This window comes from Diospyros lotus, chromosome 4, assembly GCF_014633365.1.
Source record: "Diospyros lotus cultivar Yz01 chromosome 4, ASM1463336v1, whole genome shotgun sequence".
NCBI lineage: Eukaryota > Viridiplantae > Streptophyta > Magnoliopsida > Ericales > Ebenaceae > Diospyros > Diospyros lotus.
In genome coordinates this window covers 29,338,892-29,365,939 of record NC_068341.1, presented here as the reverse complement: position 1 = coordinate 29,365,939, position 27,048 = coordinate 29,338,892, and the positions used below count along the sequence as shown (strand labels likewise).

Below are 27,048 nucleotides of genomic sequence, written 5' to 3'. Positions count from 1 at the left end.
TTCATTTCTCACCACTGTGACTCCAGACCTTTTTGGGACCACTTGAGTGGGGCTGACCCACTTTGAATCAGAGATGGGGTATATAATACCCGCATCCAGCAACTTTAGCACTTCTTTCCTAACCACCTCTTTCATGTTAGGATTGAGTCTCCTCTGCATTTGCCTAACAGGTTTAGCATCCTCCTCTAGAAATATCCTATGAGTGCAAGTCAAAGGACTAATTCCATGCAAGTCTGAGATGGTCCAACCTAAGGCTTTTTTATGAGCTCTCAGAATGTTTATCAGCTGAATTTCCTGTTGGGATGTCAAACTTGAAGAGATGACTACGGGGAGTGTGTTCTCATCACCTAGAAATGCATATTTTAACTCACTTGGCAAAGGTTTCATTTCAGGTGTGGGTGAGGTATTATCAGATTGTGACTCCTCATTGTTCAGAGAACCCAATGGTTCTGATTTGGGAATCCATTGAGCCACATGCATTGCTTCTTCCTCCCTAGTGTTCTCTAATTCTTTTAACTTTCTCTCTTCTTGATCTTCTTCCATAGATTTGTTCAAAAATTCTTTTGCAAAATAGTCCTCAGCTAATGTTTGAACCAAATCTACTTCCTCCACCTCATTCTCAGCTATGTGTTGTTTGGAAACTCTAAAGATATTCATCTCTACAGTCATGTTTCCAAATGATAACTTAAGTATTCCATTCCTACAATTAATTATGGCATTTGAAGTTGCTAGGAATGGTCTACCAAGAATGACTGGAACAGGGGGTTGAGGGCCTTGATGGGGTTGTGTGTCCAAGACTATAAAATCAACAGGGAAGTAAAATTTGTCCACCTGCACTAATACATCCTCCACTATCCCCCTAGGGACTTTGATTGACCTATCAGCAAGCTGTAGGGTAACTCTTGTTGGCTTGAGTTCTCCTAAGCCCAGTTGCTGATATACACTATAAGGAAGCAAATTGACACTTGCTCCTAGATCTAAGAGTGCTTGGTCCACCCTCTGGCTTCCAATTATGCAAGAAATGGTTGGGCTACCAGGGTCTTTGTACTTAGGAGGTGTTTTAAGTTGCAGGATGGAACTCACCTGTTCGGTTAAGAATGCTTTCTCCTTGATGTTGATCTTTCTTTTAACAGTACACAAGTCTTTTAAGAATTTTGCATAAGATGGTGTCTGTTTGATTGCATCAAGTAGAGGAATGTTAATCCTCACCTACTTGAACACTTCATAAATATCAGCATTTTGTTTTTCCCTCTTTGTTTGAGTAAGTCTTTGAGGGAATGGTGGTGCAGGGTTGCTCTTGAATTCTTCCACCTTATTTTTTTCTTTATCTTCCTTTTTTTTGTTTTCAAGTTTTTCCTCCAAAGCTGGAGCATTGTCATTTTTTATATTTTCATTTTGTTCTTCTTCTTGTGCATTAGGTTGGTTTGTCCTAGGGTCATCTGGTTTGTCAATTATTTTTCCATTCCTAAGGACAGTGACTGCTTGCACCTGCTCATGATTATAGTTCCCACTATTTGATGATTCCACTTGATTTGTTTGCCTCACGGGGTTGGGATTTGGTTGAGAAGGGAATTTCCCAGGTTCTCTCACAGTCAAAGTTTGAGTTAGCTTGGTTAGCTGACTCCTCATGTCCTCAATTCCCCTATTTGTTTGCTCTTGGAATTTTGCTACCTGAGCATTGTTCCCCATCTGCCCTTGCATAAATTGTTGTAGAGTATCCTCTAGGGATCTCTTATGCGGTGGCTGATATGAGCCAGATGGTCCTTGGTTAGGCTGGTAGAGCTGTGGCTGAGGTTGTGGCTGTGGTTGTGAGGGAAATGGTTGGTGTGGTTGAGGTGCTGAGTCATTTCTCCAAGAGAAATTTGGGTGGTTACTAGAATTTGGATGGTAGGTGTTTGAGTTTGGGTTGTACCCTTGATAATTTCCACCCTGGTTCTGGTTTTGGTATATCCTACCCTCTGTTTGCCTTGGTTGTGAGTTTGAAGTTTGGCCATACAACACTTCTTTGAAAGCAGGGAGAGTTGGACACTCCTCTGTTCTATGGCTATTGGCTTCACACACTACACAATGCACCTCTACCTCATTGATAGCCTTCATTTTTTTCATCTCCAATTCTTCCATTTTCTTTGTCAACAGAGCTAATCTAGCACTGATGTCATCAGTTTCATTTAATTGGAGTTTTCCCTTTGGTTGTGGATTGTATTGGTCTCTCAAATCTCCCATGGTTAATGGCCCAACTTCCCAATTTCTAGAGTTTTCAGCTACATGGTCAAAGTATGCAACAGCCTCTTCAGGAGTTTTTTCATAAAAGTCACCATTACACATGGTGGACACCAGCATTTTCAAATTAGGAGTTAAGGCATTAAAGAAGAAACTAACTACCCGCCATTGTTCAAAGGCATGGTGTGGGCAAGAATGCAAGAGGTCCTTGAAACGTTCCCAAGTTTGAGCAAATGTTTCATTTGGTTTACAGACGAAATTCATCATTTGCCTTTGGAGTGATGCTGTTCTATTAGCTGGGAAGTATTTTTTTAGAAATTTTGTTTGCATCTCCCTCCAAGTTCCTATTGATCTGGGCTCTAGAGTCCCTAACCACATTTTTGCTTTATCCTTGAGTGAGAACGGGAAGAGTTTTAGTCTAACAGTGTCCTCATGAATATTTTGATCCCCACAGGTACCACATACCTCTTCAAAATCCCTCATGTGTGTATATGGATTTTCAGAATCCATACCATGAAATGTGGGGAGCATTTGTATGGTACCTGGTTTAAGGACAAATCGATGATGGTTTATTGGTAGGATTATGCAAGAGGGAGTGGTTTGCCTTGGAGGGTTTAAATAATCCCTGAGAGGTTTAATCTCATCAACATCATGTTCTCTATGATCACTCCCATGAGCAGATAGGTTTTCATTTTGTTGAGACATTATGGATTGTAAAAGTGATATTTCAGTCTCTGATAAAGAATCTATAGAATGGTTTAACTGATGGCTTAAGATTCTACCAGATCTAAGTCTCATACAATTTGAATAATATGCAAACAGTTAAGAAAAAAAAAATTATTAAGAACAAAGTTACCCGTGGAGTGAATTTTTTTCTTCTGTTGTACCTCCCCGGCAACGGCTCCAAAATTTGGCTGCACTCCTCACCCTACAATTTAAATAGCGTTAATCAGTTTTGGATGTTCAGTGTTGAAATGGTGAGGAGGTTTAAACTCACCAGTGTGTGAGTGTAGTTGTAGCACAAATATAAATTCCGGACAAGTCCGGGTCGATTCACTGGGAGGTTTATTTAACAAAAGAATGGTTCATTCGGGTTGATTTATCCAAAGAGAGCTAAGTTTTCCTGATTGTGAAAAGGCTTTTTTTTTTGAATATTAAAAAGGTCTTGGGTTGAGGCGAGTTCAGAACCAATGCCTTATAAATCTCTTATAGTAATTTAAACAGCAATATTAATCTAAAATAAACAGAGGATCGTTTCGTAGTTATAATTCAAGATACGAATGATTCTTAGCTAAGCAACCCTCATACATGATATGATGGTTCTGGGTTAAGATATCACTGTAAATTTTATTATACTAGAGACTATGATCTGATCGTCTGAGCTTGGGTATATCTCATCTCCAATTCTAGCAACTTTCATACATGGCATGAGAGTTCTAAGTTAGGATGATGACCCAATCCAAACTCACAAAATCATTTATACACTCAACTCGAGTTTAACTCAGATAAATCTTGCATTCATCGAGGTTTGGCTTATCTTGAGATTCAAGAACATTGGACATTGTCCTCGCCTTAACCCAAGATTAGATTTAGCTACTCATTTCCATTTTTAAAATAAATTGGCAGGAATTTAAATGACGGGAATTAAAAGACAGTATTTAAAAGACTATTTTTTAACCGACCATATAGGCGGTATATAATTTAAAGACAATAATTGAAAGACTATTTTGACCGACCATATAGGCGGTATATAATTGAAAGATAATAATTGAAATTGCAAGAATTTAAAGGCAGAAATTAACCGACCATTTAGGCGGTGGATAATAAAGTAACAATAAATGACATAAGAATTTAAATAAGAAAAAGAAGAAGTAAGATTTGCAAGAGAAAATAAAAAAGAACAAGAGCAATTAAAACAACTAAAATTTCATTCAAGAATCATCCCCCTTACAAGTGCACCTAAGTGCTCTATTTATAGGCTAAAAGATGTAATGGAAACCACTTAATTATATAATTTAATAATACAAAATATCTAATTGATGATGTAAGCAATGATGTCATTTTAACCATGATGTAAGCGATGATGTCATCCTATCCCATGATGTAAGCGATGATGTCATCCTATCCCATGATGTAAGCGATGATGTCATCATATCCCATGATGTAAGCGATGATGTCATCATATCCCATGATGTAAGCGATGATGTCATCATATCCCATGATGTAAGCGATGATGTCATCCTATTTGTGGGACTTGGGCTTTTCATGTTTTTGGGCTTTGGGCCTTCTTTGTGTTGGGCTTGAGCTTGGGCTTGGGCTTGGGCCTTCCTTGTGTTGGGCTTGAGCTTGGGCTTGGGCTTGTCTTATGTTGGATTCTATTTGATTGTTGGGCCAAGTGCACATGAAACATCCTCTAGACTCCATAGTTGGCCCATGATTTTGAGCAACAATAATGGGTAATCCAACGTCTTCGATTTATGCCCCTAATTAATTGTAGAAGACAGCTTTCTTGCTTCATCCTGTAATAATATATAATGCAAATAATTATTTATTTTAAGCATAATTATAAAGCCAAAATAGGGATATAATTCATTAGGATATAGGAAATATTGACCCTTATCAAGGTCTCTTGCCACAAGGCCTCTTTTCATGTGACTTAGAGCACACTGCTACGAACCATGATATTTTATTTATGCTTTAAAAATTCTCATTTTTCTCCCTTTCCATTCTCATGGCACAACAATTTCCCCTCACTCTTTTGTTTTGTCTTTAGGAAAAATTAAAGAGTAAAATTTTAGTCAAATTGAGGGTGGCGTAGAGGCACACTACCGCTAGGTCGCTTATTGCCCCTGGGGTAATTTCTTCTTCACTCATGACACTTCCGGCACTCTCCTATAAATTTCCCTTACCTCAATAATTTATTGTGCCTTTTTCGTTTTCTCCATCTTTTCTTCTTTTCTGCCTTTCTTCTTTGGGAAATGTGTCTCTTTAGTATCAAATTCTTTAGGTTATTCGAGTCTTGTATCTTTCCCGTTTTGCCTTTCTTCTCGTCTTTCAGTAATCATGACATCTAAGAGTATATATTTTCGTACCTAAGATCTTGAGGGACATGCCTATTGATTTCTTATGGGCAAGCATTCTTCCCTAATAGCTGATGAGCTTGCTCAGTTGGTGAGCAACTATTGTATTCCCTCTTCTTATTGCGCTAGATTGCCTGAGCCGGGTGAATCCTGTGCTGCTATTGTTTTCGGAGGGGTGCATGGCAATTCATGAAATAAGTTTTCACTTAGGATTTCACCTTTCACTCCACCCTTTTGGTACAAAATTTCTTCATTGAAGCGGTTTGGCTCCGGCCCAACTACATCCTAATGGCTGGGCTCAGTTGGTGGGTTTTTTCGTTTTCTGCCAAGAGAGAGGGGTGCCCCCCATCGTCAATGTAATACCCAAAAATTTCTAAAGGACTCAAAAGTAATTTATCCGAGGGTAAAAATGAAATTATTAGAAATTTTGAGGTTTAATTATAATTTCTTAGAGTTATAAACAACCGAATCGATTGAAGGGAATGCCCCGAAACATAAGTATGTCTGGAAGAAAAAGTTTGTTGTGGATGAATATAATATCTCATGTTTCATTTGATTGTCACCTTATTTGAATGAATTTGGGATACTGAAAAATGGTTGTGATAGCAAAGTAAGTTAGCGAATCAATGAGAGGGAGTGCCTCGGGACTTAGATATCTAAAAGAAAGGGGATGAAGTCATCAAGCATATCAAAACGTGATTTATGACATTGAGAGAAGTCAAAATAGAGATAGTTTTCGGTACAACTTCGATTCAGCTTAAATTATCGAATTGTTGTAGGAAACCTACAGAAAATTGACAAAAGCTTGAGGGGGTTTTGATTTTTTATAAGGAACAACCTTTCAGTGATTTTGGGATGAAACAATAGCCCGGTGAGGACATTGGGGTGAAATCGTCATTATAGAGTAACTTTGAGGTTATTAATTTTGCATTTTTTTGTATCGTAATGCTAATTAATTTGATGTTTAAGGGAATAATTATAATTAGAGATTTGGCCAAGTGAATTTAAGATAAAATTTGAGATTTAATTGAGTAATTTTCTTTATTAATATATTATATTTCATAGTATATTATATAATTATAATATACCATAATATATTAGGCATGATGGTCTCGGCAGTGAGGTATATATCATGAGTGCGTGATGGCTAAGTTTTAGTGAATAGAGATAAGTTTCAATGGAGTATATAATATATTACATGATATATATTATATATATGTGTGTGTGTGTGTGTGTGCGCGCGTGATAGCAAGCTTGGATTGCTTGGCTAAAATTTATTTGGATGTATTATATATCATGTGGTGGCCAAGCTACGCACAGAAGCTTCATGGCTAAGAGATTGCTGCAAGTGGGTAGATAAATAATGTATAATAGTGAAGCAAATAATATATATATACATACATAGTGTGGTGGCCAAGCTGGAAGATCTCTATAAATTGAAGGAGAGTTTGAGGGAAATGGAATCCGAGAGAAGCTGGCCAAGAGTTGCAGGGGCATGGCCGAGAGTTTGAAGAAGATTGAGGGAGAGTTGAGAGCATCACAGGTGGCCGGAGGAAGCTACAAGATGGTCGGAGGTGATCTGTAATACCCAGTATTAAATATTAAGAGAATTTTTGGAAATTATGGGATCAAAATGGAATTTACAATAGTTCCGGGCTTAAGTGCAATATTCAAAACTTAAACGAAAGATGAATGACTAAGTTAGGATGAGCCAATTAAGGTGAAATGGCACAATTGGGCGATATTTGATAAAAATCAAGAGATTCCGAAGAGTTGAAGTCAAAAGCACATAATTAGGAGCGTCCGGGCAAAAGTGCAGATTTTGTAAACTGCTCGAGGGAGGCCGAGATGGCAAGTTTTTCAGAAATTCCAAAGGGAAATGGAAAATACAGAACTTGAGGGCCGTTGTGGAAGTATTAGAAAGTCTAGGGGTATCTAAGAAAGGGAGGAAATTTAATTAAAAGAAGGCTGGGGGCTAAAATGCAATTTTTGTAAAATTTCTTGGTGTGAAATCGACCGGCCGCCTGTGGCCGTCGACGGTCGCTTCTGGGGCATCGGGCAGGTCGCCCGGAGGCTCTAGGCTAGTCTCCAGACGATGATGAGCTCGATGGGAGCTTCCATTGGCCGAAAAAGGGTTGGATTTGATCGAAAATGATGGCCAAAAAGATTTCTGATTTGGCCGAATCTTTCGAGGGTTCTAGCTCTAGATTTGGTGTTTCTCGATTGGTTTAGAGGCTAGATCTGGGCTTAAGGGATAAGGACGAGCAAGATAGAGTGGTGAATCGGGTAAAAATCGAGTATAAAAGGGGGTTCTCGGCCGAGGGTTTCAAAAACAAAAATGGCAGAAATTTCTTGTGTTTTTGCTTGAATCGAGCTTGAGGGATAAGGGGTTTTTGTTCCTTAGGTCGAGAGGGTCATTTCTGGAGCATTTGGAGTCGATTGGTGTAGGATAAGTGGGTGATTTTGGAGTTGGCCGGAAAATCGGGCTTGCCGATGTCGTGACCTGCAACTGGGTTTTAAACCCACCTCCGGCCACTTTTTTCGATGAGTGAAGGGTCCATTGGGGTCGCCTTGAAGAGATCTACAAGACCCTGTAGAAATTTGGAGCGTTGGAGGTCGCCGGAGCTGGAGAAGAAGGCCGGAGAAGAAGACTGTGCGACGGCGCGTGGCTCCCACTCGCAGGACCTCGGGGTGGCGCGTGAGGTAGGGTTTTTGTGTGTTTTTAATTTCAAAATTTAGGTAGAATTATTTTAGGAATTATCATGGAAAAATATTTTGTAAAAGTTGATGTTAGGTATTTTTAATGAATTTTCGAAGGTGTAAATGCTTGAAAAATAAATAAAAATAGAGAAAATTGTGGAAAAATAGAAACGTTGATTCCAAAGGTCTTGAATGGTGAAATAGGAGTCAATTGGGTCGTTGGATGAAGGATTACGCGATTTTCAAGGTGTGGCACGTTTTTCGAGGCAAAATCTAGACTGTTTCGAATTGAGGTGAGTGGTTTGATTCTAGCTTTAGCTTGTCTTGGAAGTGTTTTTAAATGCTTGTGGTGAGTTCTAGCGAGCGGTTTCGCCCTCCTAGACTTAGATTGTTTTACCAGGCTTTTACTTATGAACACTGTGTCGACATTCGCTGCATTGCATTAATTGATTTACTTTAAAATGTTGGTGCATGGCGTGTGAATTTTCATATCATTTGGGGCCAAGTTTCATTGCATTGTTGGGTTCATACGGGGCGGGACGGGGTCTTCTTGGGAATGGGACACGGTTAGTCTTGGTGATCGGGTGACACGGTAGGGCACCCGGGGCCAGTACTGGTGATCGGGTGACACGGTAGGGCATCCGGGACTGGCAACCGAGTGACACGATAGGGCACCCGGGGATTAAGTATGTCAGGAAAATTTCTCAAGTTTGACGTGTCATGCATGTTGTCGTTTAGTATGCCATGCTCATGTGTCTTTCATGCATTATATAAACTGTTTCATGCCTTCACTTAGATGTTTCATCATCTAACCTAGGTTATGCCCCTGGAACATTCAACGTTCCAGTTAGGGATAGCTGCGAGGTCAAGGACGAGGCTGGAGAGCCAATGGTGTTTATGTGATAGTCGTTGTATCATTTGGTAGTATAGGAACTTATTTTGCTATATGTATGAACAATTGTACCTCGGTGTTGTAAACATTTTGTAACTATGTTATATGTATGTTGGTAGGAAACATCTTGTGTGTAACATGTGGTAGGCCACGTTATTTTGATGGTTAAGTATTCCACTATATTTATAATGTCTCGTTTAGTTATGATTTTGTTATTGTTAACTAAACGAGTAAGACTGGAACTCTTGGGATATATATATCTGCATGTGAAAATTGTTCTTGAAATCACCGTGGGTGCCGACTGTAGTTTTGGCGACAAGTGTTTCATCTGCATGTGAAGATTGTGCTCTCAGGGGCCGCGAGTGACGGACTCGAAAAAAAAAAACCCCCGGGAATTTCCTTATAGTGACACGCCTGTATAGGGTGGGGTGTTACATGATCGGAATGGGCCACAACAGCTTGGGGCAGCCATGGCCGCAAGCTTCCAACGGTTGGCAGCTAGCAAGGGTTGCTGGCAGTAGCCGCGGTGGTGGCCCAGCAAGGTGTGACGGCAACCAGCGAGCTCGACAGAGGTTCAGGAGGCTGCCGGCGTGGGCAGAGGTGGCTGGCAGCGCGGCGGTGAGGCGGCTGGGATGCTGTTCGCTAGCGGGAAACAGAGAGGACGAAGTAGGGGAGAAGAAAGAAAGAAGAAGAAGAAGAGAAAGAAAATAAGAAAATAGAAGAAATTGAAGGAAAATAGGAAAAAAATAGAGAAAATTCTTGGGAAAATCATAGAAAATTCTAAGGATTAATTTGAGGCTAGAGGATCATGCCAAAGCCAGGAAATTATTCAGAAGTGCATTTCGAGGCTTAGCACGCATTACGAGGCACAAATTGACTTTTTAAATAAGGTGAGTGGTTCGATTCCAGTCTTACCCTTTGTCTTGAAAATGATTTGGTGTGTGTGTAATGGGTTCAGGTGAGTGGTGCTACCCTCTCGAGCTTAGATTGCATGTGTTTAGACAAGTTCTTGCGAGCAGTTATACCCTCCGAAATTTGGGTTATATCATGTAAGCGTTTTATTTAAGTACTTGTGGCATCGTATGCATATTGAACATATGGTATATTGCATCAACTGTTTTAACTTATAAAAGAGTCGGTGCATGCCGTGTGATTTTCATATCATCGGGGTGTTGATTTTCGTGTCGTTGTTGTGTCCATATGGGAAGGGATGAGATCTTCTTGAGAATGGGACAAGGTTAATCCAGGTGAACGGGTGACACAGTAGGGCACCCGAGGATTAAGTATGTCGCGGCAAGGTCAACCCCAACGGTGTGTGGAATGGATTTTCCACTGGAGGTTGAGTATGTCAGGGAGATTTCTCAAGTTAGATGTGTTGCACGTTGTCGTTGTTTGTTTATGCCATGCTCGTATGTCTTTCATGCATTCAGTAAACTGTTTCATGCCATCACTTAGATGTTTTATCATCTAGCTTGGGTTATACCCTTGGAACATTCAACGTTCCAGCCAGGGACTGCTACGAGGGCGAGGACATGGCCAGTTGAGGGCCAATGGTGCTTAATTTGTTAGTCGTTGTATCACTTTGGAGGCGTTAGTATTTATTTTGGTATATGTATGAATAGTTGTATGATGGTGATGTTATCATTTGGTAGATTGTTTTACATACTTTGTTGAGGAAATACAATGTAAGAACCACGGTGTTTTGATGTTAGTGTATTTGCTGCGTTATAGTATGTCTTGTTTAGTTTTTAAGATTATTGGTCTTGATTAGTTAAACGGACAAGGCTGGGGTTCTCAGGATTCTATTTGCATGTGAAGATTGTTTTTATGGCACCGCGTGTGATGGACTTGAAAAAAAAAAAGATTCTTGGAGATTCCCTTATAATGATCAGCCTGTGTAAGGCGGGGTGTTACAATTGGTATCAGAGCCCTAGGTTGATTAAGTTACCTAGGATGTGTTTAAGATACTTAGTTGATTGGGGATTAAGAAGAATTATCGGTTAGAGAACTTAGAATATGATTGTTGAAATCCTAGTAAATCTAAGATGAGAACTCAAGAAATGTGAAACTTGAGGTTTCTAAGTAGAATCTAATTTTAGCGAATTGTCTTGGTTACTACCCGATTGGGATGTGGTGATAATAATGGTCATACTTTGACGAGTTAAGTAAAAGGCTAAGGTTGCTAGGAGTACTTGCCAAATGACATGGGAAAATAAAGATGGTTTGTTTAGGAAGCCATTGTAAATCTTGAGGTTAAGATCAAGAGCTTTGATGAGACTAACAAGTTTATATACTTGAAATGGTGATATCTAGAGATACACAGATATTAGGATTTTCTCAGTAGTGAATTGTAGCGATGATGGGTATTTTGATGATGATCTTTGACTTGGTCAATGTGCTAGTAGTATTAATGACTTACCGGAATATTTTTCGGATGTGAACGAACGAAGAGAATAGTATAATATTGGGAGCTTTATCGGGGATATTAACCTAGGATTAGATGAGGAAAATGAACTGATCGGGTCTTATGACGACCAAGATGGACCAGTAGTAGGGTCTGGAGGTGACATGACAGGGAATAATACTCGGGTTTGGAAGTCTTCCGATCCCTAGAGAAAGAAAATGAACCAGAAATAACTGAAGATCGAATTCTCATTTTACTGGATATTGAGTGTTCTAGAAGTTTTCTTACGTAGTAACTGGAGATTTGGGTAACATGTTTGAGTTGCAATGAGAATTTTCCTTTTGAGTGAAATCTTGGAGCATGATCTCAATTTATTTCCCTTACAAATGGTCACTACTAGACAAAGAGAGAGCGATCGTAAATTGGCTATAGTTAGGGTCGACTTGCGACCGAAAATTATTAAGATATGAAACGTGAAGTTCGCATGTTTTGAGGATTAGAATTTTCCCTTGGAAATTTGAAAGAATCTTTTCGCTTATAGAGGATTCGCGGAATGAAACCTTACTTGATGATTTTGGGGATTGTAAATAAAATAGGGATCAATGATAAACTAGAGATTTGTGATTTAGGACGAATCTTGGAGATTAGAAAGGTTTTGGGATAAGAGAATTTCGAGTTTGACTTTGATGTTTCTAAGGAAAATTTACATATACTGTATAGAATTGGAGATAAAATAATATTTCAACCAGAAGAGATGATTACATCTAAAGCTTGAAATGACCCTAGTCGATTTAGGAAGGTTCAAACTCAAAAGAAAATAGTTAGCAAGGTGTGTGGCAGCCAGATAAAAAATTATGCACACAAAGGGTTGTACGGATGACAAGTCTTTATAAACCACATATTTAGCACAAAGATTATCAAAGACTAAAGGGTAACCATAGAAGTCTTGGCTTGAGTTTGTAAGGCACTAAGCAATGAGATAGGATTTGCTAAACTTGATAAGCTCGTAAAGATATCTTTAGACATGATATGGTGAATAGACCTTAACCTATTGGAGTTGATCCTAATAGATCCAAAGAGAGAAATAGGATTGATTGAAAGAATGACCCCTAAAGTAAGTGCCAATTAAAAGTCAATCATAAAATAAGATGTTAGAAACATATAAGGAGTATGAAACTCCTAAATTAGTTTTGTGATGGACCGAGCATATAGCTGTAACATAAGTCTATAAGAGAGTACAGTTAAACAGTCTAGTATAGATTCAGAAGATGTTAATAAAATTGGATGAATTTCTAAATAAGCCTAGAGAAATTTAATGATGTTGGAAAATTTGACATGTTATAAGCATCTGTAAGAGTAGCAATAAGAGCGTAAGGTTCCATCCTGTGCGTGATAAGTTTAAAGATTAGATTGTGGGAAAGAAATCTGAAGTCTTAGGAATGGTTAGGACAAGGATACACGATACGATTGATTGTTACTCTAGAAAAGAAAATTGGGAATCTAAGAGATCAGAGATTTTGACTAGTGTTAATAGAACCACTATAGCTCTCGGAGATGGAACGAGGAATTCTAGCGTAATGATAACACCATTGGTGCTTGGCCTGTAACAACGGATCTGAGCCTAGGGACCAAGGCAGAGGACTGGTGGTTGGCTCGCGGTTTGGGGTGTGATACCCATGAGTCGGAGGAACATAGTGAACTATGGAGACGGTCAGGTGCCAAGGTTTGGGCGACAACGTGGATGTTATGTTTGGATTAGAGTCCAAGTTCTTATGGGCTGGAGCATTGTGGTAGAATCCCTAATCGTTTATGAAAAGGTTGAAGGCTTGGAAGATGACTTAACTTGGACATTTGCCTTGTGCACCATGATTGTTAAAAGAGAATCGAAAGAACAAAAAAATGTAATCTCGAGTGAAGAAATAATGTTTGGCAAGCTATTATCGGAGATTTGTGGAAAGGGTCTCTGGAATAATTGCACCCACGACAGAACTCGTGAAGTTATGGTTACTAAGAAGTGATGAGTGAGCTTGAGAATTCAGGAGTTGTGGCGAAAAATTAATTGTGTTCATAGGTAGAGGTAGGTCCTGCCTAGGAGTAGAATAATCCCTGGCGTAGGCATGTGTTGTGGATTTACTTAGGAAATATGTTTCCCAGATTAAGCAAGTGGTGGAACAGTTGTTTCCCGGATATGGAATTTGGAAGGAATTTAACTCTAGTTATTGATTTGACTCTCAGTTTTGTGTGCCTAATAATACACCCCCTAGGAATTCTGAGTAATTGGATCTAATTTAGTTGTCTCGAATCTTGCCTTTGGTGATATAAAAAGGTTGGAGCAATAGCAGGTATATCTTGGTACTCTCGAGAACATGAGTTGATCTTTTAAATGGGATGAAGTCAACATGAAGATATGGTAAGTTATACGTTGATAAGTAAACGAAAGTGATTTTCTTCTCGAGAGACATGTTATGACTTGAGAAAGCATATGAATGAGTTGTTATAACAAAAAATGTGAGTTTCAGTTCCACTATGGAAATTTTATTTGGGTTGTGAGATTGTAGGCTAAGATGTAAAAGCTATGTTAGGTGTTGCCAATGACTCGGTGGGAATCAAAAGTTGTTCTGTAAAGTTTCCATTTTGTGTGAGAACTAGATCGCCTAGTAAAGAACGAGACTAAATCTATTCCTAGAATCAGGGATGATATAAACCTTGTTTGACTTAATAGAGAGATTGTTACTCACGTGAGAAGGATATGGAAAGCATCGCTTAGTTGAGATAAAGCATTTGGCGATTCTAGGGTAAGGTGCCACGAATAACGTATGTGTCTAAGTGCTTGAGTTGATAGTATGATTATGAAATGTTGTGGTTATAAGGAATTGAAACGAAACGAGAGTACTGTGTTGAGAGAAACTGGTCTGATTGATGGATAGTGTTTGGAAGAGAAATAGTAAATGTCAGGATGTCAGGTTACCATAGGAGAAATTGTGTTCTTGATAGGCCTGAATTGACGATTTGTGTGACCAGCTGCAAGAGGCTGAGATGTTATTTCTAAAGTTAGTGTGCGATCAAGGTACTCTCAATTGAGGGAAAGGAAATGAAACCATCCTAAAACGATGAACAAATCATGATGTGGTGAAGGTAAGCATTCGATGTTGCCTCTGGGTTTAACCAATGCATTAGAAACATTTATGAATTTTAGGAATTATGTATTTGGACTATGTTTGGATGGAAATATGTGTTGTTATAGTTGGTGATCGAAAATCGTTGATGATATAACTTCATAATAAACTCATGGAATAAATTTTGGGATAAGTGTGATAACTTTTGATGAGCTACAACGGGAAATTCTGAAAAGGACATGACATGCTTGTAAGCATTGGTCGTATAATAAAGGCAAACTAGGGTATTTGTTAAGGATTAAATCAATATGTAATTGAGGTGTTCAGATAATAAGTTGTGATTTGTTTTAATTACTTGATTAGTCATATGCAAATTTTGAGGATGAAATTTCTTTAAAGAGGGGTGAATGTAATACCCAAGAATTTCTAAAGGACTCAAAAATAATTTATCCGGAGGCAAAAATGAAATTATTAGAAATTTTAAGGTTTAAGTATAATTTCTTGGAGTTGTAAACAATCGAATCGATTGAAGGGAATGCCCCGGAACATAAGTATCTCTGGAAGAAAAAGTATGTTGTGGATGAATATAATATCTCATGTTTTGTTTGATTGTCACGTTGTTTGAATGAGTTTGGGATACTGAAAAATGGTTGTGATAGCAAAGTAAGTCGCTGAATCAACGAGAGGGAGTGCCTCGGGACATAGATATCTAAAAGAAAGGGTATGAAGTCATCAATCATATCAAAACATGATTTATGACATTGTGAGAAGTCAAAATAAAGACAGTTTTCGGTACAGCTTCGATTCAGCTTAAATTATCGAATTGTCGTAGAAAACCTACAGAAAATCGATGGAAGCTTGAGGGGGTTTTGATTTTTCATAAGGAACAACCCTTCAGTGGTTTCGGGATGAAACAATAGCCCGGTGAGAACACTAGGGGGTGAAATCGTCATTATAGAGTAACTTTGAGGTTATTAATTTTGCATTTTTTGTATCGTAATGCTAATTAATTTGATGTTTGAGGGAATAATTATAATTAGAGATTTGGCCAAGTGAATTTAAGATAAAATTTGAGATTTAATTGAGTAATTTTCTTTATTAATATATTATATTTCATAATATATTATATAATTATAATATACCATAATATATTAGGCGTGATGGTCTCGGCAGTGAGGTATATATCATGAGTGCATGATGGCTAAGTTTTAGTGAATAGAGATAAGTTTCAATGGAGTATATAATATATTACATGATATATATTATATATATGTGTGTGTGTGTGTGTGCGCGCGTGATAGCAAGCTTGGATTGCTTGGCTAAAATTTATTTGGATGTATTATATATCATGTGGTGGCCAAGCTACGCACAAAAGCTTTATGGCCAAGAGATTGTTGAAAATGGGTAGATAAATAATGTATAATAGTGAAGCAAATAATATATATATACATACATAGCATGGTGGCTAAGCTGGAAGATCTCTATAAATTGAAGGAGAGTTTGAGGGAAATGGAATCCGAGAGAAGCTGGCCGAGAGTTATAGGGGCATGGCCAAGAGCTTGAAGAAGATTGAGGGACAGTTGAGAGCATCACAGGTGGGCGGAGGAAGCTGCAGGCATGGCCCGAGGCGGCTGTAATGGGCCGCAACAGCTTGTGGTAGCCATGGCCGCAAGCTTCCAGCGGTTGGCAGCGAGCAGGGGTTGCTGGCAGTAGCCGCGGTGGTGGCCTAGCAAGGTGCGATGGCAACCGGCGAGCTCGGCGGAGGTTCGGGAGGCTATTGACGTGGGCGGAGGTGGCTGACAGCGCGGCGGTGAGGCAGCTGGGATGCTGTTCACTCGCGGAAAATAGAGAAGAAGAAGTAGGGGAGAAGAAAGAAAGAAGAAGAAGAAAAGAAAAGCAAAGAAAAAAAAAAAAGAAAATAGAATAAATTGAAGGAAAATAGGAAAAAAATGGAGAAAATTCTTGAAAAAAATCCCAAAAAATTCTGAGGATTAATTTAAGGCTAGAGGATCATGCCAAATCCATGAAATTATTTAGAAGCACATTTTGAGGCTTAACACGCATTACTAGGTACAAATCGACTTTTTGAATAAGGTGAGTGGTTCGATTCCAGTCTTACCCTTTGTCTTGAAAATGATTTGGTGTGTGTGTAATGGGTTCAGGTGAGCAATGTTACCCTCCTGAGCTTAGATTGCATGTGTTTAAACAAGTTCCGGCGAGCGGTTATACCTTCCAAAATTTGGGTTATATCGTGTAAGCGTTTTATTTAAGTACTTGTGGCATCGTATGCATATTGAACATATGGTATATTGCATCAACTGTTTTAACTTATAAAAGAGTCGGTGCATGGCGTGTGATTTTCATATCATTGGGGTGTTGATTTTTGTGTCGTTGTGTCCATATGGGAAGGGATGGGATCTTCTTGAGAATGGGACAAGGTTAATCCAGGTGAATGGGTGACATGGTAGGGCACCCGAGGATTAAGTATGTCGCGGCAAGGTCAACCCCAACGGTGTGTGGAATGGATTTTCCATCGGAGGTTGAGTATGTCAGGGAGATTTCTCAAGTTAGACGTGTTGTACGTTGTCGTTGTTTGTTTATACCATGCTCGTATATCTTTCATGCATTCAGTAAACTGTTTCTTGTCATCACTTAGATGTTTTATCATCTAACCTAGGTTATACCCTTGGAACATTCAACGTTCCAGCCAGAGACTGCTGGGAGGGCGAGGACATGGCCAGTTGAGGGCCAATGGTGCTTAATTTGTTAGTCGTTGTATCACTTTGGAGGCGTTAGTATTTATTTTGGTATATGTATGAACAGTTGTATGATGGTGATGTTATCATTTGGTAGACTGTATTACATACTTTGTTGAGGAAATACTATGTAAGAGCCACGGTGTTTTGATGTTAATGTATCCGCTGCATTATAATATGTTTCCATCTACATGTGAAGATTGTTTTTATGGCACCGCGTGTGATGGACTTGAAAAAAAAAAGATTCCTGGAGATTCCCTTATAGTGACGCGTCCATGTAAGGCGGGGTGTTACAGTCAACCTTCTTTTATGTTTTTATCACTTTAACCTGGGACAGTCTCGCTATCACTTTTATATACTTTATAGGGAGCGCGTCGAGGATCAATTATTCGAGGGTATTCCTCTTAGGGCACATTATTTCGATTCTCGTTGGTTTGTCGTGAATCCTCTACCGAGCAAGTGGTACTCCCCTCGGGGTTGGCGTTCGGGTGATAGAGTGGCTAAGACAATTCTTTCTGCATCCATTCTTAACGTCCGTGAGCAATATAAAGAGGAGCGAGGCCAACTCTTGCTTAGAGGTCTAGTGAACCTCCTGGACCTTCTCTTTGAGGACTAGTTGAGGAAGGCTAGTTGGGTAATCCACACAAGGGAATTATCAAGGTGTGAAGGTCCTTCGACTCTTCCTCTACGACCCCTAGTTCCTCTGGCAACCGACGTCCTAGCAGAAGGAGATACCGTCCCTCTACAAGAGCGGTCTCCTCTTGAGGGTTTGGATTCCCTTGACTGCGCCATCTTCTTCTTCTTGTTTAACTTACAGGCAGTCTTTCTTCGTTGCTTTCCCTATTTCATTTTCACAGGCTCTAATTTGGAAAAAAAAAAATTGTTTCCAGGTGTGAGGTTAATGAAGTTGTCTACTCGTCGAGAGTTATTGAGGTGGCAGCTCAAGTTGGACCACTACTTCGTCCTATAGGCCAACCTAAAATTCCACCTGCTCCTCCTGTGGTTTATGCTCCTGAGCTCGAAGAAGGTGGGGGAGAGATTAGTGGGGTGCACCATCGTTAAAAGAAAAAAACCCATCGACCCCCCACAGAGGTCGATCCTACTATCCCCCAGCCGTAAGTTGATCCCCATGGCGCTCTTCCAACTGATCTTTTACCCCTTCTTTCTCCTGTCGCTGAGCCTACTCTCACGTTCGGGTCATCTGGTGAACGAGCCACTTTAGCTACCATGAGTAGGGCTGGTTATGATGGGATTGCTCGAGGCATTGCAGCGTATAGACGAGCCCATCATGGTGGAGTTAACCGAGGCACAACCTCAAATCTCTCGAAAGCGCAAGATGTAACACCCCGCCCTATACGGGCATGTCACTATAAGGAAATTCCCGGGGTTTCTTTTTTTTTTTTTTTTTTGATACCCGCGGCGCCTGTGAGCACAACCTTCACATGCAGATGAAACACCCGTCGTAAAACTACATCCGGCTCCCACGGTGATCAAAGAACCACTCCTCATGCAGATATATACCCCGAGAGCTCCAGTCTTACTCATTTAGCTAGAAATAACAAATCTTAACTGAACGAGATAAAATAAACACAGCGGAATACTTAATTAATCAAAATGACGTGGCCCACCACGTGCTACACACAAAATGTTCCCATACCGATATGTGTATACAACGTTGATACTAACGATTACAACACCGTCGAGCGATTGCTCATACATACAACATTATAAATACTAGTGTTTCCAAAGTAATACAACAGTTATCAAATAAACACCACAGATTCACCGGCCGTGTCCTCGACCTCGCAGCTGTCCCTGACTGGAACGTTGAATGTTCCAGGGGCATAACCCATGTTAGATGATAAACCATCTAAGTGAAGGCATGAAACAGATGTACAATGCATAAAGACATACGAGCATGGCATACTATACGACAACATGCAAGACACATCTAACTCGAGATATCACCTTGACATACTTAATCCCTCGAATATCCCACTGTGGCACACGTTCACCTGGTCCAACGTTAATCCCTCGAGTGCACCGTCGTGACACCCGTTCACCTGGTTTAACATTATTCCCTCAAGTGCCCCAGTGTGACACCCGTTCACCTGGATTAACATTGTCCCAATCTCAAGTAGACCCCTTATCGCCCCATATGGACCCAACGATGCAATCAGACTTGACCCTATATGATATGAAAATTTACACGCCATGCACCAATACTTTTAAAATTAAACAGTTAATGCAATATTGACACAACGAATGTAAGTAAATGCCTTGTAAAATAAGCTAAGTCTAGGAGCGTACAAATACTCACAAGAACTCACCAAAAGCACTTTAAGACACTTTCGAGTCAAGGTAAGGCTAAAATCAAACCACTCACCTTAATTTGGAAAAGTCCGGATTTTGCCTCGAAAAACGTGCCACACCTCAAAAATTGTGTAATTCTTCTTCCAATGACCCAATTGATTCCTATTTCACCATTTAAGACCTTTAGAATCAATATTTCTATTTTTCCACAATTTCTCTATTTTTATTTATTTTTCAAACATTTCTATCTTCGGAAATTCATTAAAAATACCTAATATCAATTTTCACAAAATATTTTTCCATGATAATTCTTAAAATAATTTTACCTAAATTCTGAAATTAAAATAAAAGAAAAACCATACCTCACGCGCCCTCACGCGCCACCTAGAGGTCCCGCGAGTGGTTGCCACGCGCCGCCGCACAGTCTTCTTCTCCGGTCGTCTTCTCCGATTCCGGCGATGTCCAATGCCCTAAATTCTTATAGGGGCTTGTAGATCTCTTCAATGCGACCTCAATGGTGCCCTTAATCGTCGGAAAAAGTGGCCGGAGGTGGGTTTAAAACCCAGTTGCAGGTCGCGGTGGCGGCGGTTCGGTTTTCCGGCCAAACTTCCAAAACCCCTCTAAATCTACACCAAACGCTCCCAAATGCTCCAGAAATGATCCTCTCAACCCAAGGAACAAAAGCCCCTTATCCCTCAAGCTCGATTCAAGCAAAAACACAAGAAATTTGAGCGATTTCGTTTTTGAACCCTCGGCCGAAAACCTCCTTTTATACTCGTTTTGGACCCGATTCCCTACCATATCCGGCTCGTCCTTATCCCTTAAGCCCAGATCTCGCCTCTAAACCAATCTAAAAACACCAAATCAAGCGCTAGATCCCTCGAAAAATTCGGCCAAATCGAAAATCTTTTGGCCATTAATTCCGATCACATCAAGGCCATTTTCCGGCCAATGGGAGCTCCCAACGGCCTCGTCGTCGCCTGGAGGCTAGCCTAGAGCCTCCGGGTGACCTGCCCGATGCCCCAGAAGCGGCCGCCGGCGGCCATAGGCGGCCGGTCGGTTTCACACCAAGCAACTTTCAAAAATTGCATTTTAGCCCCCAGCCAACTTTTAATTGAATTTTCTTTTATTTCTTGATACCCCTAGACTATCTAGCACCTTCACTATGACCCTCAGGTTTTATATTTCCTATTTCCCTTTGGAATTTCTGAAAAACTTGTCATCTTGATCTCCCTCGGGCAGTTTACAAAAATTGCACTTTTGCCCGGATGCTCCTAATTGCGTGCTTTTGACTTCAATCCTTTGAAAGTCCCTTGATTGTGTTGAGTATTGCTTATTTGAACCATTTTGACCTTTGTTGATCTACTTGACACAGTCCCTCGCCTTCTGTTTATGTTAGCATATTGCACTTAGGCCCGAAACTATTGTAAATTTCATTTTGATCCCATAACTTCCAAAACTTCTCCTGATATTTAATACTGGATATTACACAAGAGGTTAAGGTTATGTCCCGTCTTGACCAAGCGGTTATCAATGTTGCACATGCAAGTGGTCGCAGGTTGTACTGTCACGGGATGATCAATCCTCAACGTTCTGAGCACTGGATATTGCATATCGAAGAAAGGGCACGAGCGAGGGGTTTGTAGCCTTTACTTCCTCTGCCCCCTCCTCCTCATTGGGGGGTGATCGATCTTAGGGATAAGTGTTGGGCTTGCAGGGAGAATTTTGAGGTTCGCCCAAGAGTCCTAGACAAGGACACAATAGATATGTTGGGAATTGGAGCACGCCTCATATATTCAACCATTCTTCCCCGCGACGAGGATCGATATTTTTACAACTTTCTCACAAACATGGACAAATTTGAGTGTTATCTTGCCATTGTAAGGTCTTCATTTTTAGCTTTTCTAGAAATATTAGTCGCTTATTTATTAATTTTTCAGTGTGTAGGGAACTCAAGGTGCAGTGGTCAACAACACCATAAATCAAGCACGCATGGCTCACCAGGAAGCAAAAATCTAGCAATGGATGCATCGGTCCTGGAAGTGGAAAGAATAAGAGCAAGTTTTGGGCATGCGAGTTAGGCATTTGGAGTCAAATAAGTCATCCCTCGAGACTCAGGTCCAAGAACTTCAATTTCAACTTAACAATCTGTCCACCAAATGCCAAGTTGCTAAATTCAAGGCCTGAGGATGGAGGGAGAAGTCAGAGAGGCAATCCAAAGTGTACAAAGAGATGGCTTTCTCTTTCTTGGGGGCTCGAGAGAACAACATTCATCTGATGAGAGCTCTTGCAACAACTGAAGAGCAAGCGACATAGACTCAACAAGAACTTGTACGAGCCCAAGCAGATATTGCACGTGTGGAAGGTGAAAGGAAACGGGACATCGAGGAAGTCGTTCGAGCCTATCGTTTCTCCAATGAATGTTTTCGGTACAAAGATGCTTATGCAAGCTACTATGCCAAATAGGGCTTTTATCTTGGCCACAACCTTTTGGAATCTCAATGCTCAGGAGAGTCATTTCTGGAGATGCTGTTCTCAGAAACTGCTTCAATTGATCCCCTTAATTGGAGAACATATGAGCCCAATTCTCTTAGTCTTGACAAGATGGTAAGGGCTGCCTTAGAGGATGACCTAGCCAACCTTTCTGGTCCTTGGAGTCCCTACGTGCTCGATCCTAAGGAATCTTCGGAGATAATCGTGGCCCTTTAGCAGATCAGGGACGGGTTGGATGGATCGCTAAGGGACATGCCAAAGGATGCCCCCTGGGCCCACTACCAAAGCATCTAGAACACCTTTCTACCCCTCGAGATGCCCACGATGACTGATGCGTTGGACAACTTTTTATGGATTTCGAATTTTAGGGGAATGCTTATCATGCCCATTTTGTATAACATACTTATATTCTTTTTTGGCCAATTTGTTCGTCATATGCTCTTTTTTGAATGTACCGACGTTATATGGAAAGCAAAATTTTGCTATTTAAGAACTTGTGTTTTTTCTTTTTTCTTTCTTCTTTCTTCCCCATTTTTTTTTGTGTTGAGGGTCTGACACTAGATTTCTACCGGGTGTCCGAGTTTGCCGAGAGGCCTAGGCACCGGATCAGTCAAAGAGTTGGGGCTAGCTTGGGGGCATAGCGCCAGACTCAATCAAGGGATCCGAGTGAGCTTACGAGCGTCGAAGCATTCAGTGATCCTAGGACAGGCCGTGGCGCACTGGCTGTTGTGTCCTTCATGTTCGTCTTTCAGGGTTGGTCTGTAACACCCCGCCTTCCAGGGCATTAAAATATATGCCAGGATTTTTTTTATATACATCAAACGTAAATCAACAATAAATCCTCAACATAACCTTTATAAATTAACACTCCCAAACATTGCGTAGGAATGATTCACTTTAAACATAAGCAGAAGCAAGATCAAAACCTGTAAGGAACCTCGAAAACATAACATGGGTTTATAAACATTGTTTACCTAACATATCATTACAAGAATTATTTAAAACCTAAACAATATAGCCGAATGAAATAGATGGTCCTAGTCACACACGGGACCCACAAAATTTCCGTCGCGATCATGCCTCGATCACCTCTTTGCCCTTCCGGCCGCTTGCCTCATGATCGGGGCTGTCGAACACCGATAGATTAGATGAATGATGATTCGGATTTGCAATAGGGGTGCAACCCAAAGTCGTCTCCCAACGAACCTCAAACGGATCTGTCAAAACAAGGCTAAACGGGGGGGAAAGTTTTTGATGAAAAACAGAAAACAAAATAAGCAAGAACACAATAAATCGAGATGCAATCAGTTGCAAACCAACCTTCTATCCCAGTTTTCATCGCCTTCTCAATAAACAATTTGTTTAGTTTTAATCCTCAAATCGAAAATTAGAAAAATCCTTTAACAACCGCCAAAGATTGGAAAGAAAACCAATAAACAGATTTCAAAAACCTCTTAGTTCAATCTATCAGTTTTGATTCCCCTTATTGCACAGATTCGAGACTGATTGAAATCCCATCCAAACAGGTTGTTCTTGCTTCCAGTTAAAGCCTCAACCGAGCACAAAAACCTTGGATTCTCAAACAAAGACAATGCATGAATTCATTCAACCGGTATCAACACATACACAGATTTAAGAGAGAACAGAAACAAGAGAACAATAAAGTTAAAACTAAAAAATAGATTTCCATTAAAACCAAAGACTCAAACCGGGAACAAGGATGGTATTGCAATTGATTACAGAATCCTTAGCCTTCCATCTTGACAAGAACAATGGAGATAAGGAAAGTTGGCTACTGTTCACGCCCTTCAAAAGAATACTCCTATTTTTAATGGCCTCTTAAGGTGCTTAAGTAGAGCTTAAGGAGGAAACCCTAGGTTACTGCAACTTCACAGCCGATTTCGGATAGGTTAACGTGCGTTCTGGGTTTCGGCCTTTTCATAATAATTGTATATCAGAAGATTAGATGAATTTTGGCTTTTGAATCACTTGATTTGGATATCGGACGCCCAAGATATGGCCTTTTAAAGAATCAGCATCTGTGCAGCTTTCCTAATTTGACCCAACTTCCTAGCCTCGACTTTGAAGTGCTGTTTGAAGGCCCAAACGAACTCGGATTTGGACAAACCATACCATTCCAGAAAGCCCAAGAAGTCCTCTACAGTATCTCTGAAGACATCATCTTCATTCTGGAATTTTATCTTGGCCAAAATACTGAAGGAAGTGCAGGAGGTTAAATCTGCTAAAATTGCCCTTACTTCTCTATCTCCAATTTCCAAGATATCTCATTGCCATCAAGACGTCTCATGCCCCATGTCATGCTCCCATAGCCCTAAACCTGGAAAAATAAAGTAAAATAGTGTGAAGCCCAATTCCTATAAAATAAAATGAAATAAAATCAAGATGAATAAAATGACACAACTAATGTGCAAAAAGACTAAATATGAGGGCTAAATAATATGAAAATATGTGCTCTATCACCTCGTCAGGAATATGGAATATTCTAGGGACATAGTCCAATATTAGAAGATGAAATCTTCTAAGTGAGGGTTAAATAATCATGAATGAATGAATGATGTATGGACAGTATAAACAGATACCCTAGTGTAACTTCCCTGGCCCACCAACTCGACACGGAATGCTAGGCAAAATCCCGAACCTCTGTAGGATAAGCCTAACGCTGTTCTATCAATTGCCCTTGGGGAATTACAACTACACTCTCAGGGTGACATTGTTAGAGTTATGCCCCACAATCCAATTATATTTACATGTAATTGATCATATTTTTCCATTGTGACTCTTTATCTTCAATCAATTATTATTGTAAGGCATTATGTTTTATTTTTCATTGATGGTTGACTTTATTATTTCCACTCTTGACAAAGTCCATAGATCAAATAGGCTTATGGAATATGGTCGTGCATAGAGATGACGATCATGAAACATATTCCTTATAAGCCTTGATCTTAAATGTTCCTAGTCATAGAGTTATTAGGATTGGACACTAATAACTCAGATAAACTAGCATATATGATGCATGCTCAATTAGGAGAATGTCTTGTTTCATAGACATTGGTGTGTGGACACTAGTGCATATATGTGGGTGCTTATTATAAGAATAAGTACACTGAACTGACCCGCTACAGAATTCCTAATGGTAATTGTTTATTGTCGAATTGGAATTTCTGTGTTGCAATAGTGCAGATTGGTCCTTAGACTTGAGACATCATGGTAGTCTTATATTTGACTGGTTATGCTTTGGTTCTTTTTGAATTCTAATGGAGTCATTAACAAATTATCACTGGGCGTAACCTTATCACATATGAAGGCTTGTGGATGTCGAAATAGAATTCATCACTTATCGATAAGATGAGAAGATGTCCTGTGTATTCCGATGATTTCATGACTGAGGAAATCCTTGGCCAAGGTGAGGTGGAAATCAAAAGGTGTTTTGATTTCACCGATCAAGTCATAAATCTGGAATGGATACATAGTTATTGAATAACTAGGGTTTCGTCATAAAACCATACCCTAAATTCAATCGGGACATAGATTGATGAAAGGATTTTACTGTACGATAATTGCAATTGACAAGGTCCGTGTTTTTCCATCGTTGGTTAGGTATTCATGGCATGTTGCTAGACGTTAACCATGATATGTAGGGTTTTAGAATTAATTTGATTAACTCTAAAACTATTAATTAAAGAGTTTAATTAAGAAGCCCATGAGATGAGTTAATTATGAAGCCCACAAGTTTAATTTAAAAGTTTAATTATTCTATTCAGTTGGGCCTTCATATAGCCCAATAGAATTGGCCCTACATCTAGCCCAATGGTGGACCTAAGGGGTCACACACTTAGATCGAGTCCGTTCCACAATTTAAAAGAGAGATTCGGCCCAATATGATTTTGGGGCCGGGCCTAAATTGTTTAGGGGATTTCCAAGGCACAATTAGGGTTTTTAACTCTATAAATATGCCACTTATGAAGTTGGAAAACAAGAAGAAAAAATTCGGATCTCTCATTGGAGGCGCCTAGGGTCTGCTAGCACTACTCGAGGCGTCGTGGAAAATGGTCGATCGTGTGGACCGACTTGGAGGAGTTTGCGCTTGCAACTCTACGGATCAAAGAAGGCAGAATCGAAGCTACATGGTTGGCCGGTTCCTAACAGACATCCCATCCCATGCACGAATTTCAATATGTCAATAATATCGTGCCATGCATACATCACGACTTCCCATGCAACAGTATATTAACAAATATAATAAAAATGATCATAACATACGTAAATATCATGCATAGAAAGGTAATCATATCGTATATGGGTTATAGAGACAAAACCGCCCACCTTACATAAAGATCGAGATACCTTGAAAAGCGTGCAACTGTCTTGATTTTCGTGCCAACTTTGAAATTTGCAGCAATTGTTTCACCTCAAAATTCAAAGCACCCTAGGCAAGATATTTATTTAAATAATCAATAAAAACTATTTTTTCTCATTTTTCTTGACTTTTTTCTCTATTTTTCTCCAATTATTTTCTCTAATAATCTAAAATAAATACCTATATCACTTATTTTCCAAATCTTTTTTCACAAAAAATCCTAAAATATTTTTCTAACAATATTAAAAAAAATTACAGAAAAATCTAAGGCCCCACGCGCCCACACGTGCCAGCACGTGAAAGGGTCAATGAGACTAGCGCGTGAGCTTCAAACGCCGGTCATCTTCTCCGGCGATGGCACACTGGAAAACTTGGATTTTTACATCACAATGAAGCCTAGGCTTAATCGATCCTAATGGTACCCGAGATGGCTCGAAAGGAGGTCCGAAAGAGGCTCAACGGAGAGCTTGAAGTCTCGACCAGGCAGACCGCCTAGGTTTCCAGCGAAGCATCAGATCTCCTTCGTTTCTGCTTCGTTGCTCCCCAAATTCTCTAGAAATGAACTTCAACACATGGGCAACAAAAGCCTTCTATCCTTAGCTCTCAATTTTCTCAAAAAAGCCTTCGATTTGAAGCTCCAATGTTCAAAAACTCTCAGCCACTCAAGCTCTATTTATAGGCAAAGTCGAAACC

The 27,048-nt window shown here is 39.9% G+C and overlaps 1 pseudogene; it reads left to right on the top strand.

The window, feature by feature from the left end:
- The first annotated feature begins 2,395 nt into the window (after positions 1 to 2,395).
- Positions 2,396 to 2,495, top strand: LOC127800869 (small nucleolar RNA R71; annotated as a pseudogene).
- The last annotated feature ends 24,553 nt before the right edge of the window (positions 2,496 to 27,048 follow it).